The sequence below is a fragment of the Anomalospiza imberbis genome, chromosome 3 (assembly GCF_031753505.1).
Source record: "Anomalospiza imberbis isolate Cuckoo-Finch-1a 21T00152 chromosome 3, ASM3175350v1, whole genome shotgun sequence".
NCBI classification, from domain to species: Eukaryota; Metazoa; Chordata; class Aves; order Passeriformes; family Viduidae; genus Anomalospiza; species Anomalospiza imberbis.
Window position 1 is genome coordinate 52,753,628 of NC_089683.1, and position 15,673 is coordinate 52,769,300.

A 15,673-nucleotide genomic window follows, 5' to 3' on the forward strand; every position below is an offset into this window, starting at 1 on the left:
AAGTGTATTATCCTAAAAATGTGAAATTTTTTAAAACAAAAACAAGGTAGAAACCCACAAGCTTTGTTACGGTTAGGACAACAATATTTGCTAATCAATATTTGAATACATTTAATACAAAAGTGCTATTTCACAGAAATAATGTTTTCTTTAAATTTTAAAGTTTTAAAATTTGGTGAATGTACTGCCAAGCTGCCACTAGATTCCATTAGAACTTGTATAAAGTTCTAGGCTATATAGAAGGAGGTGACAATAATGAAAATGCCATCATACTCTATTTGTCAACCTTGCTTTTAGTGGTATTTGTCAGTGGTGTATGTAAACTGAATACATCTGCATTTCTTGCTTTATTCAAATGTTTTTCCACAGACAAGGTGCAAATAAAAATCATACTTTTGGATGAGTTGGCATGTGTTTTAGGAGCTTTGCTTCTGTGAGTTAAGTATTTTAAGAGAAGAACAAGATGATTAAAGGTTAATATAATTTTGTTTTCTGTGTGCAAAGGATGACTAGGGCTGACACTAGCCATGACTCACCATGAGAAAGATAAAGAAGCACCTTGCACACTCTCTCAAGGGAAAGACAAGGAGAAGTAAAGCCTTAACCAGGAACGGAAATGCTGCCTGGATTTTCAGCTTCTCTGTGTACTTTATTTTTTTTGAATGAAGCTATTTTCTCAGTAAAATTTTCAATCACTGAGACACCAATTCTGCTCTTTGTATCTCAGTTTTGAACTTCTGAAACCACAAATTATTTTAAAATATAATAGGAAATCCTTGTCTTAAAATCCTTATATTAAAATATAATAAAAAAATCTTTATCTGAATTTCTGATACTTTTTCTGAAATGTTACCAGGTTCCATCTCTGTAAAAATCCTTCATGGTCACATCATAATTATTTCCTGCATCAGCTACTGTAACTCTCATTTTAATGGACTCCTGAAGCCATACTCACTGAACTTCAAAGTACCGAGAAAACTGCAATCAGATCATATAGTGTTTGCTAAGAATCTTCATATCCCTTAACTTTTTTCACTTACTATCTCTCTGCCCACAGAACTCAAATCGACTGCTAATTCTTTTAATTCACTTTTGCCTCACTCTGTATTCAGCCCTTGGCTTAAGCACAATTCAGTTCTCTTCTTCCAAATTTTGCCTTTATTATCATTCCTACAGATCAATTTATATGAAATATCTACAAGCTAAAGTTAGGAAAGTGGAACTTTTCAAGAGTTTTCTGCAAATTTTCCCAGCCAAAGAGGTAGAAATTAGCATTTGGCCTTTGAAGAAAGACTTCGATTTTGAAAAGACAGCTACCAAATTAGCCTACCATTTTTAATTCTTTCCTGAATTTTCTGTAAGTCCCAGGAGTAAAAAAAAAACAATCAGATAAATGTATCTGTTTGAATTCAAGCACTCCTATGCTGATGTCTTTCCCTTTCTTTTACTGGGCCATTACGTTGTAGAAGCATAGGAATTATATCTTATTTTCATCTTCCTTTTATTTCTTCCTTTTAACACTCCCAAGCTTCTTAGACATCAGTACACTTAGTTTAGGGTTGTCCTCAAAAGTGCTGTCCACTTTTTGTGCTTCCAGGAAAAAGTCCTATTTTACCAAAATTGTGTTACTCTTTTTCCAGGTGGTAGTGAACATGTATACAATCAAATTTGTCTTTTGTTTTTCCATATGATTTCTTAACTCTCTCATTTGTATCACACCTATTCTTGCGCAGTAATTAGCACAATAATCAGCTTCTAATCCTTGGCATAATGGAGGCTGCTGTAATCAATCAAATAATATTTTTTTAACTAGTAAGCATCTATAATCAAGAGATTGATTTCTGGCTGAACCACTTAACAGTGGGCTCTTATGTCTGCTAGTGTTCATGAAATTATAGCACTAAATTCTTATTCTCGGTTTCATTGCTCCAGCACATCAACCATATGTGGTTGGAAAACTTTAAAATTGAACATCAGAAGAGTAAGGGAAAGAAAGTTTCCTTTTGCCTCTCAAGAAAACGCATTGTTTAATTCTTTCAAAAACAAATGGAATGCATATACTAATCCACTAGGATGTACTTAATTTCTTAAAGATGTTTTTTCATGTGATGAAGTATCATCTGACCCAATAAACCAACTGTAGCCTGGGTTTGAAGGTTCACAAAACATAAGCATTGCCCAACAAACTTCCCACTTCCTTTTCTTTTGGTTTTCTGTATGAAAGAATCCCTTTCAGAGGAAATGTTAGAATGATATTTTCAGATATCCAGACAATATAAGACCAGACCACAGAATTAAAGTATTTTCTTTGTCTTAAGATAGCTTTCTTCTCTGAGTATGAATAAACATTTGGATCAGATAAATTGTTTCCTTTGAATTATAGTAAAAGATAATTAAGTGGTTAAGCATACAGTTTACTGGTATTAAGAAACAAACATTTTCATCTGATCACTCTTTAAGCTTTAGATTGATTAAAACACATTCTAAAAATTAGTGCTTATAAGGAAGGTCACAATGTGCTTGGAGTTTCGTGCAAAATGTCAAGTCAAGTAATAAAATGTCCTTTTATGTTGGCAGTGCAAACACTGTAATTTAAAAATAAAAACCCTAAAAATACACACTGTCTTAAATTTTTTGTAGAAAACAGAAAATTGTTCAAGTGACAAGAAGAAAAGTTTAAAATACACTTGTCACTACTCTCTCCTGGATGGTTCCACTCTCTTACAGTTTCAGTCAGGGATAGCTGTGATTTGAGGCAATAACATCCACATTTTAATGTACTGGGTCTGGACAAACAGCGCTTTCCTAATAATGTGGAGAAGTTAAATTGTTTTGATGCTTCCATTGACATGCCACTCTTGTGTTATCGGCCACGGAAATAATGAATGCTCAAATTAATCTCACCACTTGCTTAGCTTTTTTTTTTTAATTGGACAAAGGTACATCCCTGAGGAAAATGCCCAGGAGGTACTGGCTTGGGGAGACCAAAGGGATCCTAAAATTTTAGAATTTTTCATTTATAAAAAAAACTTGTTTAATATAATTCCCTCTCAAAATACAGGCCCTAATTTATAATGTCATCACACTTGTGTTTCAATGAGTTTGTGCCTGTTTTAAATAGATAACAAGAAGGCAAATGAGTCCTCAAAATCAAGATATCTGAACCCAAAAAACATTTTTGAGATCTACATGGTGAGGCAACCTTTCTACTAATTTGTGCTACTCTGTATCATCAAACATACTTTTATGTTGCCATCAACCTAAAAATCATATAATGTTAAAAATTACCTATAGAATAATATATCAGATCTCATCACTTATTAATCATGACCCATATTGATCAGTTTTTTATTAAAAAATAAACTTTCAGCATGAGGAGCTTGGCGTCTGTCTGGAAGCCTGTCTTTGACCATGGCACTATGCAAAACCCTGCAGAAAATAAAAGAACCACCCCAGTGACAAGAACTGCAGTTACTTTTCTTCTTATCACAGTGCTCCATACCCAAGAAAATATGGGGCTTTCAATAAAGCAGGAACTCCAGAACAATGACAAGTCTCCTACACTAAGTGCCTTGGTAGACCTAAAAAGGATCAAAAAAACCACAAAGCAACTAGTGTTTTGGGGAATTTAGCCTTTATTTCACCTCCTTGCTTCCTCATCAGCCCTGGGAAGGAGAGGTGTGGGGCTGGGTGGGACTCCCAAATGTCTCTCCTCCTCCCACCTTTACTCACACAAGAAGAAAAGACAACTTGAATGGTCAGATTCAACTTGCCTTCCCTCAGGAAATGCCTTTTGTCATCTCCTGCCTCTGCCTGTGCCTGGTTTATTCTTCCTCTGGAGGCAGAAACAAAAGAGATGAACCATAACAAAGGGCTCTTCTTGGCCGTCTTAGAACTGCTTGAGGTCTAAATCAAGAGCAAGTCGCCTCAGTTTCTCAGGAAAACATGGCAAAAGCTGGCAGTAATGTGCTTGGGTTTCTGGCAAAAGCTTCCATATGAGTAAGAGGTGCCTACTCCAGCAGGGCTGGCTGGGTCACATGCTATTGGTTTTCTGTCTTCATAAGGACCAAATGTTGCTTTAAAAGTGGCAGAGGAATGAACAGCATTTAAAATAAGCCAATTTAAAGCCTGGGCTTTTTCTGAGCTTTTATAATCTGCTATTTACTGAAAATATCTCTGTGTGTGAGATCTTTTCCCCTAAGAACATATGTCCTTCCTGCTTGTTCAGACGCTGATCCTAATCTCAATTTTTTGATGTTATAATCTGTAGTATGGGAATGCAGAGAAATACCTTCAAAAAACCCCAGTGCTAATTGGGAGACAGTGCCTTCTGGGGGTTTTCTGTGTGCAGTAGTTTCAGGAATGATTGAAAGAAAGCATATTAATCAATTTTGCAGATGATTTGCAGTGGGAAAAGATCATAAACCACTTAAAGGCTGGGGATAATACAGAACACAGTTTTCATAAAACAAAGGAAAAATCTAACATCACTTGGAGCATACTGGACATTCAGTTCACTTCCCACAGCTACTCAGCAAGCATTTTTCAAAACATTTTGAAAACCAATACACATGAGAGAATGATTCAATAACAATTAAGAAATACACTCATGCCTATTGGAAGCACCAGGAAGAAACAGAAGTATTTTCAGTATCCAATCTTATTCTCCTAAACTCCAGAAAGGATAATACTAGTCTTTAGCAAAATTAGTGCTGTAGTACTGTGTTGTTATTCTAGCAAACAGGATGTGATAATAACAATCTGATACCCTGTACAAACACACTGTATTGTAAGTGCCACTGATGGTAACAATGAACATCTGTAGAGTGCCTTTTAATATCAACCCCCATAGCAAGAATTAGTCTTCACCCTCAGAGAAGAGGATTTTTTCTAATGAACTCAAAGCAGTTTTTCCTTATATTCACTAGCAATTCCAGCTACGTATACAAATCTCTGTGTGACTTCAGAAAGGCAATTGCCCTGTGTGTGTTGCAAAGATCAGTAATTTGAAGCTTCCAGCAAGTTACATCAAACATCATGGACCTTCATCAACATGCAGATTTTAAATATACTTGCTAATTTTGCTTGTAGCCCATGAATTGCTTTAGATAGTATTAGCACCATCTTGTCAGAATGCTTAGAGTTGGAAGAGTCCAGGCTTAAGTTAGCACAGCAACAGAATTGGTAAAACATGCTTTGAGAAACCAGCTCAGGCCTCCAGACAAATCCATCTGAATGTTTTCATACTGCCTTTGATTTACAAAACATATACTCTTTAATATAGCTTTTTTTTGACATTTTAATATTTTTATGCCATTATCTCATTATGTTTTTTTTTTCTTCTGATAGCTCACATTTCAGAAATTCATAAAGCATGGCCCCTGTAATTGCTGTGATTTGACTGTGGAAAATAGAAAGTGTGCATTATACAGTATGCTTTACCCAGGTCTTTTGATTAGTAGTCTTATCATCTGGGGGGAAGAATAGAAGAATGAGACTCAAATGGTCTCATCCTATTACGGGGTCCCTAGTCAAGCTATTTTACATTTTTGCAAATCAGTGTCCTGATTTGTAAAAAGAGAATTAAAAACCTATTTGTGTTAAACTGATATTATATGGGAGTTAATTGATAATGTCTGTACACTGCTTTGAACATCTAAAGAACAATGTGTGACTTGTAAGAGCTGCTTTCTCTTTCATTTTTTAGGCTATGTCTCACACTCAGATTTTACCTCTTTTCTCTAAACTCTTCCTACAGTTATTTTATATTTCTATTATTGATAAATCCAAAGTCAGCTTCTTGAGTCAGTCTTATTGAACCTAGAAAAATCCTTCTATGGGACTATGTTGATTTTTCTTTTATATTCCTTGTGTTATACTGTCTGTTAATTTTATATTTCTTCACGCTATTAAAAGCCAGATGAAACCTTTGCCTCATAATATTTATTCCCTTTTCTTCAGATTTCTTCTCTTTTCTCTGAATCATTTATTCTTATTTCTTTTCTGACTGAAAACAAGAGTTTTCTCAATATGCACTATGTAGGACCACTCAAAAAAATCAAGTCAGTTCTAGCTTATGCATTTACAAGAGTCAGAGAATTTTGTATTCCTAGTGTGTAAGATGATTTTCCCATAACTTAATTATGGTAAACAAGAAGGAGCAGGACAAATGAAGAAAGATGGAATGTTTTGTTTTCTAATTAATTTCACACAGACGTAGCAGTTTCTCTCGTACTGGCTTAAAACAAGGAGCACGCAAGTGGTATGAACAACACTGTCAGCAGCAACCTCATTTGTTTAACCTCAGTGCATTAAAAAAAAGAGATGAAGTTTTTTGGAATGCAAATATTATTGTGAAATGGGGGACAAAAAAGGAAAAGGAAAAAATATAGGTTACACATGGCTGCTTTTAATGGAAATAGTATGATGTCGTTTCTCCCTTTCTTCATGGTTTGAAGTCAGCGATCCCCAGAGAGAAAAATTCTGAAGTTGTAATGAAAAGGGATCATTTCAGAATACATAACAGGCAGTTCCCTCTTCTTTTATGTTCTAGGGAGAGAGAATGTTTCCATTGTATGTGGCTTTTTGATATATGACTTTGAAAAGAATACTCAATCCTTCCATGAAAAGGTTGAATATTCTTCTTTGCTTAGTTCTCATTCCTGAATTACATTGAAATCCCACTCCCTGGTTATTCATAACTCGCTAAAGTTTCCCTGTGAGGCTTAAAATCATAGCGGTCTAGTCTAGTGTAGACATTTTAAAAAGAAATACCAAGCTAAAATAAATAATGCATTGCAGAATAAACAATATCTGAGACATAGGAGAGGGAGAATCAACACCATCCTTCCCTTTTTCTTTCCCTCGTGGTGACTACAGAAAAATTTATGCCACTAAAAGGTTTTGCTTACATTAAATTGTGAGGCCATTTGTTGGTGCAATGCATTTCAAGCTCAAAAAGTACTGGAAGGCTGAACTTGAGACATTCACATTATGTAATAATTGTTCCACTTAACAATTAAATCTTAAGCAGTTTTGTTACTGGATTACTCTTCTGAAGCCTGGCTTGAAAACCAATCCAATAGTCCTATAACAGTGTCTAAAAGAAAACTGGAGCTTCAAGAAATCTGTGTTGGACATTTTTCACTGTTGTTCTTCCTGAGCTGCCAGTGCAGTTAAATATTCCACAGTATGAAGAATTTCTAAGAACACTTGGATTAAAAATAGATTTCAAACAACAAAAGGTGTTGCAAGCAGAGGTGTATGTCTCTGGAAGTAGGGCAATACGGTAACATCTGTAAATATCAGCTGAAATTTTTAATCCTCTTTTAATTAGATTTCTTAGAAATAGTTTCACATGCTAAAACTTGAAGCAAGGAGTCAGACACGGTGCTGCTGCACAATTTCCAGCTGACTGATTAGATGTTTGCTTTGCAAGTATTGTGTTCTACTAACCTGAAGAGTATTCTGCACATCTTCCCTGACATTAGACTAACAAAATGTTATTAACCTAAATATGTACCCCTGTATCCTTTGTAGAAAGAGCTTGCCAATTGTTTGTGTGCTTTTTCTAGATAAGATGTGAATTTTTCTTTCTGTTGATGTACAAAGGAAGTAAGGTGATCAGTCCAAACATACCTATTATTTCAATGTTCATTAATGGAAGACTCGTATTGCATCAGATCTCATGGGACTTGGAATACTGCTTAAAAAGTGTTCTCAAGTAATATTAAAAGAGTACAGACCTCACCAAAAAAATCTGCGTATGGTGTGAACTCAATGCTTCATGGCAGGGATATGCATTTCAATCAACAACACCAGGGAGCACAGGGAGTCATGGGAGTCACTACTGACAAAAGTTCTAGTCCACAGGCTAGATGACTTTTATGAGCACACATCTCTTTTAATGGATCTCAGTAGTTTTGTGAGATTTAACTTGTCTTTTAAATAAAGTATGCAGGATTTAAAGTTTTAACTGACGTGCCCAGGCAACTTACATCTGCATTAAATATTTCGGGATTTTCCAGCACTGTCTTGTGGTATTCATTTTCTATTTCTGTAATAGAAAAGACAGTGATTTTTATGAAGTAAGGCACATAGGTTTAACTCATCCAGTAGGACTTCATTTCAGGGTGACTTCTTAACTTTTTATTGTATGTGTTGAAAAATATTGATCTCATAGTAAATAGTTTTTTTAATTCCTGCTTAGAAATGCAACCCTCTCCTGTCCAACACACTCAGTAGCTTCTGTAATTACTCTTTTGTGCAGAATTCAGCTGACCTAAACCAAGACATAAAAGGTTAGCACCTTGCCTTAGCTAATTGTCTATGCAACTTCCAGAGACACAGGTAATCCCATCTTAAAGCAGATGTTTCAGATAAGTGCACTGAAATACTTTCCTCAGGTGTGGGTATCCTTCCTTCCAAAGGAGCAGAGGCAGCAAATGTGGACAAGACACCTAACTTGAAGAGAGATCGAATGAACTCCAAGACAAGGAAGCCCATATTCTATATTTTCTTGGAGCAGGATCTTGTTCAAAGAAGTTTCATGGAAGATGCTAACTACCTCGAGGCTTTTTTGAGAAAAGCCCTTTCTACTGGAACAACACTGTTTCACAGTATAGAGATGATCTTTTCCCCTTACTCTTCATTTTGTTTCCATCTCATAAACCCCTCTGAATGCATTCTGGTGGTTTCCACTGTGCCCAAAAAGAGTTGAAGAAAGGTGGTATGGGCACAGGCAGCCTGAGCAGAGACACTAGCTCAGAGAGAAGAGCCTGGGATTCAGGTGAGACTCACACACTGTTGTGCAGCGAGGGCAACAGTGGGATGATGGCATTTCACAGCTGAGACTGAGAATGATTGGGCCACCAGAATGACACTGAGTGATGGGGAGTGACAAGACCATAGTAGGAACAACTTGGTTATCATCTTAGAGGGAAAGGGCTTAGAGTAGGACTTGTGTAGGACTACTGTTTCCCTATACCACTTTACACTCTGGCCACAAACACATGAAATTTACCAATAGCACAGGTTTAGGTCATCCCCAGACAGTAAAATGGGATGTTTTGGCAAGAGTCCACTTAGCCTGATATAATTCAGGGCTGGATTTGCACTTTATATAATGTATCTGCTTGTATGGGTTTTACAACCAGTTCATTTTGGTCACTGTGGTTTGAAGATAGACTTGACCAAATCCAAATCTGTGTTACAGCCAATTATAGATTACAGCATTTTTAAATGGCACATATTCACAACTAAAATCCAAAAGGCCCATACATGAAAATCTGCAGCAATCATGTGCTTAAGCATCATTCAACAAAATCAGCTTGCAGTTGGGTAATGAAAATTTGAATCAACACACTCTGGTAACCAGTAACCTTACACTGTATGACAGCTGAATATTTAAACTGAAAATGCAAAGCAGATAAGCGCAACAACTCGATTACCAATTTCCTTTCTATAAAGAAAATATTGTTTCAAGTGAGCTGTTCTAATGATCAAGTATACCACAAGAATGTGTCAGCAATTAGAGGACTCAATATAGCACTCTTTTTTCAGCTTCTCCTTATCTAGCATCTTCTAAACACTAAGGACAGATATATCTTTTGGCCCCAGACTATATGAACAAAAAGTGCTGGAAACCAATTTCAAATAATTAGTCCTTAAGGAATGCATATACTCACTGTGTGATCTCCCATCTCAAGCAATACTTGGTTTATGAAAGCGTAGTGAACTAAGGGACAGTGCTATCTGCGGAGGAAGATGCAGAGAGAACTGAAATAAATCATACTTTTTGAGATAAAACTTGATGTTCATGACTACGTAACAAGAATGAGTTCAAAACTCACCTATAGCGTAGACAAAGTTGATGTCTGCTTCCCCAGACACGAGGGTTTTTGCTAGGCAGGGTCTGATTTTTTCACCCATGGTCAGAGAAAGAACAGAGGTGCAGGAAGAAACCAGGAGGAGCAAGATAGGAACAGCTTCCAGGGATGCTAGAATTGAAAGCAGAAACTGCCTTGCTCTTCAGCACCGTCTTCCTCCTGGCTTTCCAAGGTTCTGTCCCTGGCAAAGTTTTGCTGCCCTGTTACAAGCAAGACTTGTAGCGACTATTTTGAGGTGTGTAGTGGAGCTGATTTAGTAGGGTGACATGAAGAAAGCAGAAAGGAAAGAGGAAGAAATAATTTCTTAGGAGCAAAATACTCTGGGGCACCCTGTTAGCACAGTGCCTTATAAATGGTGCAAATTTGTGCCAGGCTAAATACTGAGCACCTGTACATGCTGGAGGTGCTTCACCTTTGTAAGCTCAATTGGAGTGCTAGGGAACATCATTGTTCTGAGTCCAGTGACTGCACCTTCAGCAGCTACAGAGCAGAAATTGCCATCTATGGCAATTATTTTGTGCACTTATGACACATTGAATTGGAAATTTAGAATTATTCACTTGCAACTTAATTAGGACTGGAAGCCAGTTTCAGTCAGGGGATAATGTGTCACCTACTATATCTATTCTATGCAATCACTTAGGTATTTCCACAGCACATCTGTCTTCATAATTCATTGAGTAGCCTAGTGCTCCACTGACCATGCTCCTGAATTCTTTCAGTATAACACAACTTTAGCATAAAATTGTCCAGCTATCAAAAGTCTGAGACACTTCAAAATTATATTCAGGATACTTGAATAACACTAACTTCAGATTCTGAGTCAACCAAAAAGGCAAAAATTCAATAATTTTTTCCCTAAAGACAGAGATACAAAAGCAAATACTTGAACTCCTCCAAAGGCAACAAGAAAATCTTAGTGCAAATGCTGTTATATAAGTAGGCTGCTATTACTTGTGTCTCATATTTCATGCCTTTATGAAGCTTAACAGTGTGCATGATTTTAGACATGAGAGGATTTTAATATGTGAACAGGCTTGCAGGTGAGACTACAAACAGATGGCAGGTATGCTATTGTAGCAACTGTGAACTGTGGGTATTTCAGATTTTTACCACAACATTGCTGAAGTGCTGGGAGATGTTCCAAATTACCTCACTAGCTCATCACAATTACATTTTTAAAAAGTCGGGGAAGATGACATGAGCCTAGGGCAGTAGACAAGAAAGAGGGGAAAGACACAGATGGGAAAGGGGTGTGGAGACAGGGGGAGAGAGAGAGAATAAAAGAAAAGAAAGAAAGAATGAAAGAAAAGAAAAGAAAAGAAAAGAAAAGAAAAGAAAAGAAAAGAAAAGAAAAGAAAAGAAAAGAAAAGAAAAGAAAAGAAAAGAAAAAAGAAAGAAAGAAAGAAAGAAAGAAAGAAAGAAAGAAAGAAAGAAAGAAAGAAAGAAAGAAAGAAAAAGAAAGAAAGAAAGAAAGAGAGAAAGAGAGAAAGAAAGAAAGAAAGAAAGAAAGAAAGAAAGAAAGAAAGAAAGAAAGAAAGAAAGAAGCTTCAAAACTGTTCTTTCACTATTCAGATGTTTTTCAAAAAGTATCAAGATGTATTGAGCCCTAAGGCAACAGCCTAAAAGCTCATCTAAGTTGTACGTGGAGAAAACAGGAATAATACCACAGGTTTCAACCATGATTTAAAATAACATGAATGAAAGCTGACTCTGGCAGAGCTCCATCTACTTAATGAAAAACTTGTCGAAGAGGAAAAAAACAGTCTGAAAAAAAGACTGATAGAAGATTAGCAAGAACTAGCATGAACATGATTTCAGCATTTGTATATTTATCATTGAACACCATCTGATTAGTAACAAATATTTTGTCTCCAGTTTTTTTAATTGCATTATTCCCATTTTGAATCTGCAAAGCCATGATTATCTGCCAGTTCTTTGTAGATGTCCCAGCACATAAAAGTCTTGGGCATGGATTTGAAAACTTCCAGTGTTATTCAAGGACAGTATCTCTGCATGGTGGCGTAGCAGAAAATATGAAGGTGGCAACATGGAAAGCAAACCCAAAGGGACACCAATAAACACTCTGCTTCTCAGCTCCTTGTAACTCTTATCAGTGTTTGCCTTTAGCCCAGCATCTCACTTCTGAACACTTCAAAGAAAGCATGCAAGGAAATCAGTTATTTGATTATCTCCTCTTCTGTATCATTCCTTCTGAGGCTCAGGCCTCTGCTTAAAAAGGGAAATAGCAACACTATATCCTCAAAGGCATAGAAATAAGAGCTGAAAAGCCACCTCTTACATCACTTAACACAGACTCTGCCAAGAAGAATTGCTCCCTACAGTACATTCATGTGTTTCCTACTATGCAGCTCTAAATGACCGAAGTGATCGGGCTTCCGTTGTCTCCCTGGGGAGATTTCGCCACAGCCTATTCAGGCACACTGTTTGGAGAGCAAGAGACAGTGATTTCATTGTGTCTCACATCTCAGGATTTCTACAGAGAGGCTGGCTCCATGCTGCACCTGGAGCAATCTGAAACATCCTGATGACGCAGTGGTGAAATTTCCTGTTCACTTGTCATCGTGAACCTGATGGGCAACACCACCATGCAAGTGAGCCAAATTCCTAGTCAGCTCGGCTGAAAATAGATTCCATGCTAGGATATGACCCTCAACTGAAAACATCTTGCAACTCTGCTTGGCTTCAATTCATGTCCCTTGGAGGTCCATGGGCAAGGGACTAAGCTCTTTTGGTAAGCTCTTTGGGACCGTGACTAGCAGGCTGTGTGTGTGCTGATTATCATAAGTAAGCAACAACCACAACAACAGTTGTCAGAAGTCAATATGTGCAGATCTTCCAATAAATTGACATGCTATATATATGGGGACAGAACCAGGAAATGCTTAACTCCCTGATTATGAAAGAGGTGGAATTAGGCTACTAGCTATTTTCAAGAGATTAATGAATTACACATTATGATACAAAGTCTGATTCTGATCTAACTCTTATCTGCTGGGGTAACTCAACTGGCTCCTGTGGGGTTCTTCTTGACTAACATCAGTGCAGTGGAGCAAGCTTACTTCATTGTAAGCTGTGAGTGTTTGGTAGCATATGCAGTGCCTGTAGCATTCCTTTCTGAGAAACAGTACAGATGTTGTTAGGATGCTGGCACCAGATATCACCACAGTGGTATAAAATATTTGAAACCACTAAGTGGCTCATCTTTCTTCCATTGGATTAAATATGGTCTAAAAATTTCTCTTTGTAATTTATTTAGGCTGCCACTTTTTGCCAGGCAAATAAAAAGAATCCTAGCTTAATAACATATTTTGTTATGATATTGGGGCTTTCTGAGAAGTACCTTTAAGGAACATAGCACAGGGAGAAGATGTTATTTGGAGGTTATTTATTCTGGAATCAACCTCCCTGAACTCCTGGCACTGGTTTCTAAAGCATTTCTGGAGTTTCAAGGAAGAAATGCTTAGCATTTTCATATGCTGCTTCCGAGTGCTAGTGAAACACTGGAGTCACATTAGCTGCAGCCTTCTGCATTTCTTAGAAGCACTTATTTTCAGAAGAGCTTATCATTGGCATGATTCTGTTTCCTGTGATGTAAATGAAGATTTCCTGCAATCTTCAACAGCAGCAGGTAGAGGCAAATACTGAGCAAAAAGTCTCACCCTTGGTGACTTGCCTCTATTGCAGCTAACTTTTAAGAAAGCCAATATCACAGCAAGTGTATTGTCTGTTTTAAAACTACTTTGCTTCTTTCATTTGTACAGAAGATCTATAAATAAATTCAGGCATTTTTGTTCCAATAAGCTCTATTCATAATGACACTGTCCTTAAATAGCAGGAAAGCACTATAGTAATATAATGAATTCTTTTCTGTGTTTTGTTTGCAAGCTGATTAAGTGCAATCACAGTGGCTTAGTTCAGAATTCTTCCTTTATGGAATACATTTAAAAATAAAACAAAACACAGTCACCCGTGAAGGACTTCATAAAACGTCCAGGCTGTGAAAGGCAGTCAGCAATCTGTGCAAGTCACGTTCAAAACCTTTGTTTGACAAACTTTCCCAGAAGATTGGCAAAATGTTAAATAGCAACTGTACATGGAATTAGAAAATGAACAGAATCAGCTGACCTGAGAAAGATCTGAACTTGTAGTTCTTCCCACAGCCAACTCTATCACACAATTTTTTTCAGAAACATTATGCTGATAAAATCTCCCAGGCTCTGAATATTTACTGCTCAGCCATTTATTGTACTTTTTAATAAACAGGTCAGGGGAGGTATTTGTGAATACGGCATATTTTTTTCCAAAATCATCAGGCAGCCAATATTTTTCAGTACAATAGCCTACTTGTCTTGGGCAACTTTTTCTGAACAAGCGCATGAATGTTTCAAGATTAGCAAGACAAATGATTTATTTATGTTTATCCCTCTTTTTGTTGTACCATTTCTTTAAATACCCTTTCATTCTGTTCAGCTATCCTTACCTTCACTAGCTGTTGTAGATAGTCTGACTTGTGCATGAATTATTTTAGTTTAATTAAAGAATATCAGACTCTGAGGATCCCACTACTGTAATAAGACCACCTTAATCAACAGATGTCTGCTTGCATCTCTTTATAGGGTAATGCAGTGCAAAGACATGGATACAGTCCCTTGGGTGATATATTCAAAGCTGCCTACAAATTAGCTACTTACAGTGGGCAAAACCCTCATAGGTATTTGAACTTCTTTGGTATTAGTTCAAACACAAGCTCTATATTTCTATACTCATCAGTCTGCTCGTTTCAAACCTTGAAATTTCACTGACTTTTCTAAGCAAATTGGCAATATTTTTGTCCTCTTGTCATTTGCGTTACTTTCGGCAATGCTTAGTGTGTCTGCCCTTCCTCTGTCCCCCATAGTATATCTACACAACCCCGTGATCCCTGGAATGCAGCAGTGCCTGTGACATGCTGATGGAGATGAGAACCCCAGATCAGGAAACGTGGCTGTGGCAGGACACTGCAAACACTCCTGGTGCATTGGCTAATGCTCTGCTGGGATGGGGCATCAGAGTAAAGTATTTAGTTATTCTTAATGACTTCTTCCTGGAACAAGGACTCAGAGAATCTTAGATGGAATGATCAGCTCTTTACTTTGCTCTGAGCATCACTGGACTTGGTCCATACATGCTGTTGTGGAACAGGCACTCCATAACAGGGACCAAATTAGGCTCATATCCAACATACTAACAGAGCAATAAAACCACACGATATCTATGCCATCAGGCCTAATTTCAAAAGGTAATAAAGTAAAAATATGTTTAAAAACATGTAGGATTGCATAAAAAAGAAAACCTCCAGCTTTTGAAGAGTAAAGTATAGATGGCATGCAGATAATTCAAAGATAGTTGTCCTTGTTTTGACTGGGATAATTGTCTTCCTATTAGCTGGTACAGTGCTGTGTTTTGGATTTAGGATGAGAATAATGTTGATAACACACTGATGTTTTAGTTGTTGTTGAGCAGCGCTTTCACAGACTCACGGAAATTTCAGCTTCTCATACTGAACGAGAGGAAGCTGGGAGGGGACACAACCAGGACAGCTGACCCTTACTGGCCAAAGGGCCATTCCAGACTGCCTGGCAGCATGTTCAGCACATAGAGCTTGGGGGTGATGGCCAGGGAGTGGCTGTTCCTGCTTGGGGACCAGCTGGGCATCGATCAGGTGGTGAGCAGCAATTGTGTTGTGCATCACTTGTTTTGTATATTCATCTATACTTCTTCTT

The 15,673-nt window shown here is 37.3% G+C and overlaps 2 long non-coding RNA genes across 2 annotated transcripts in view; one reads left to right on the forward strand and one right to left on the reverse strand.

The window, feature by feature from the left end:
* The window catches only part of LOC137470759 (uncharacterized), a 63,455-nt gene extending 48,243 nt beyond the window's left edge, over nucleotides 1-15,212 (forward strand). Inside the window, exon 3 of the long non-coding RNA XR_010997239.1 lies at nucleotides 14,809-15,212. This is a non-coding gene — a long non-coding RNA (uncharacterized lncRNA). The remainder of the gene's footprint in view (nucleotides 1-14,808) is intronic.
* On the reverse strand, nucleotides 7,998-10,263 carry LOC137469912 (uncharacterized). The gene is made up of 2 exons (XR_010996783.1): nucleotides 9,852-10,263; nucleotides 7,998-8,056 (listed from the first exon to the last, which is right to left on the reverse strand). It is a non-coding gene; the product is annotated as an uncharacterized lncRNA (long non-coding RNA).
* Nucleotides 15,213-15,673: the final 461 nt, after the last annotated feature.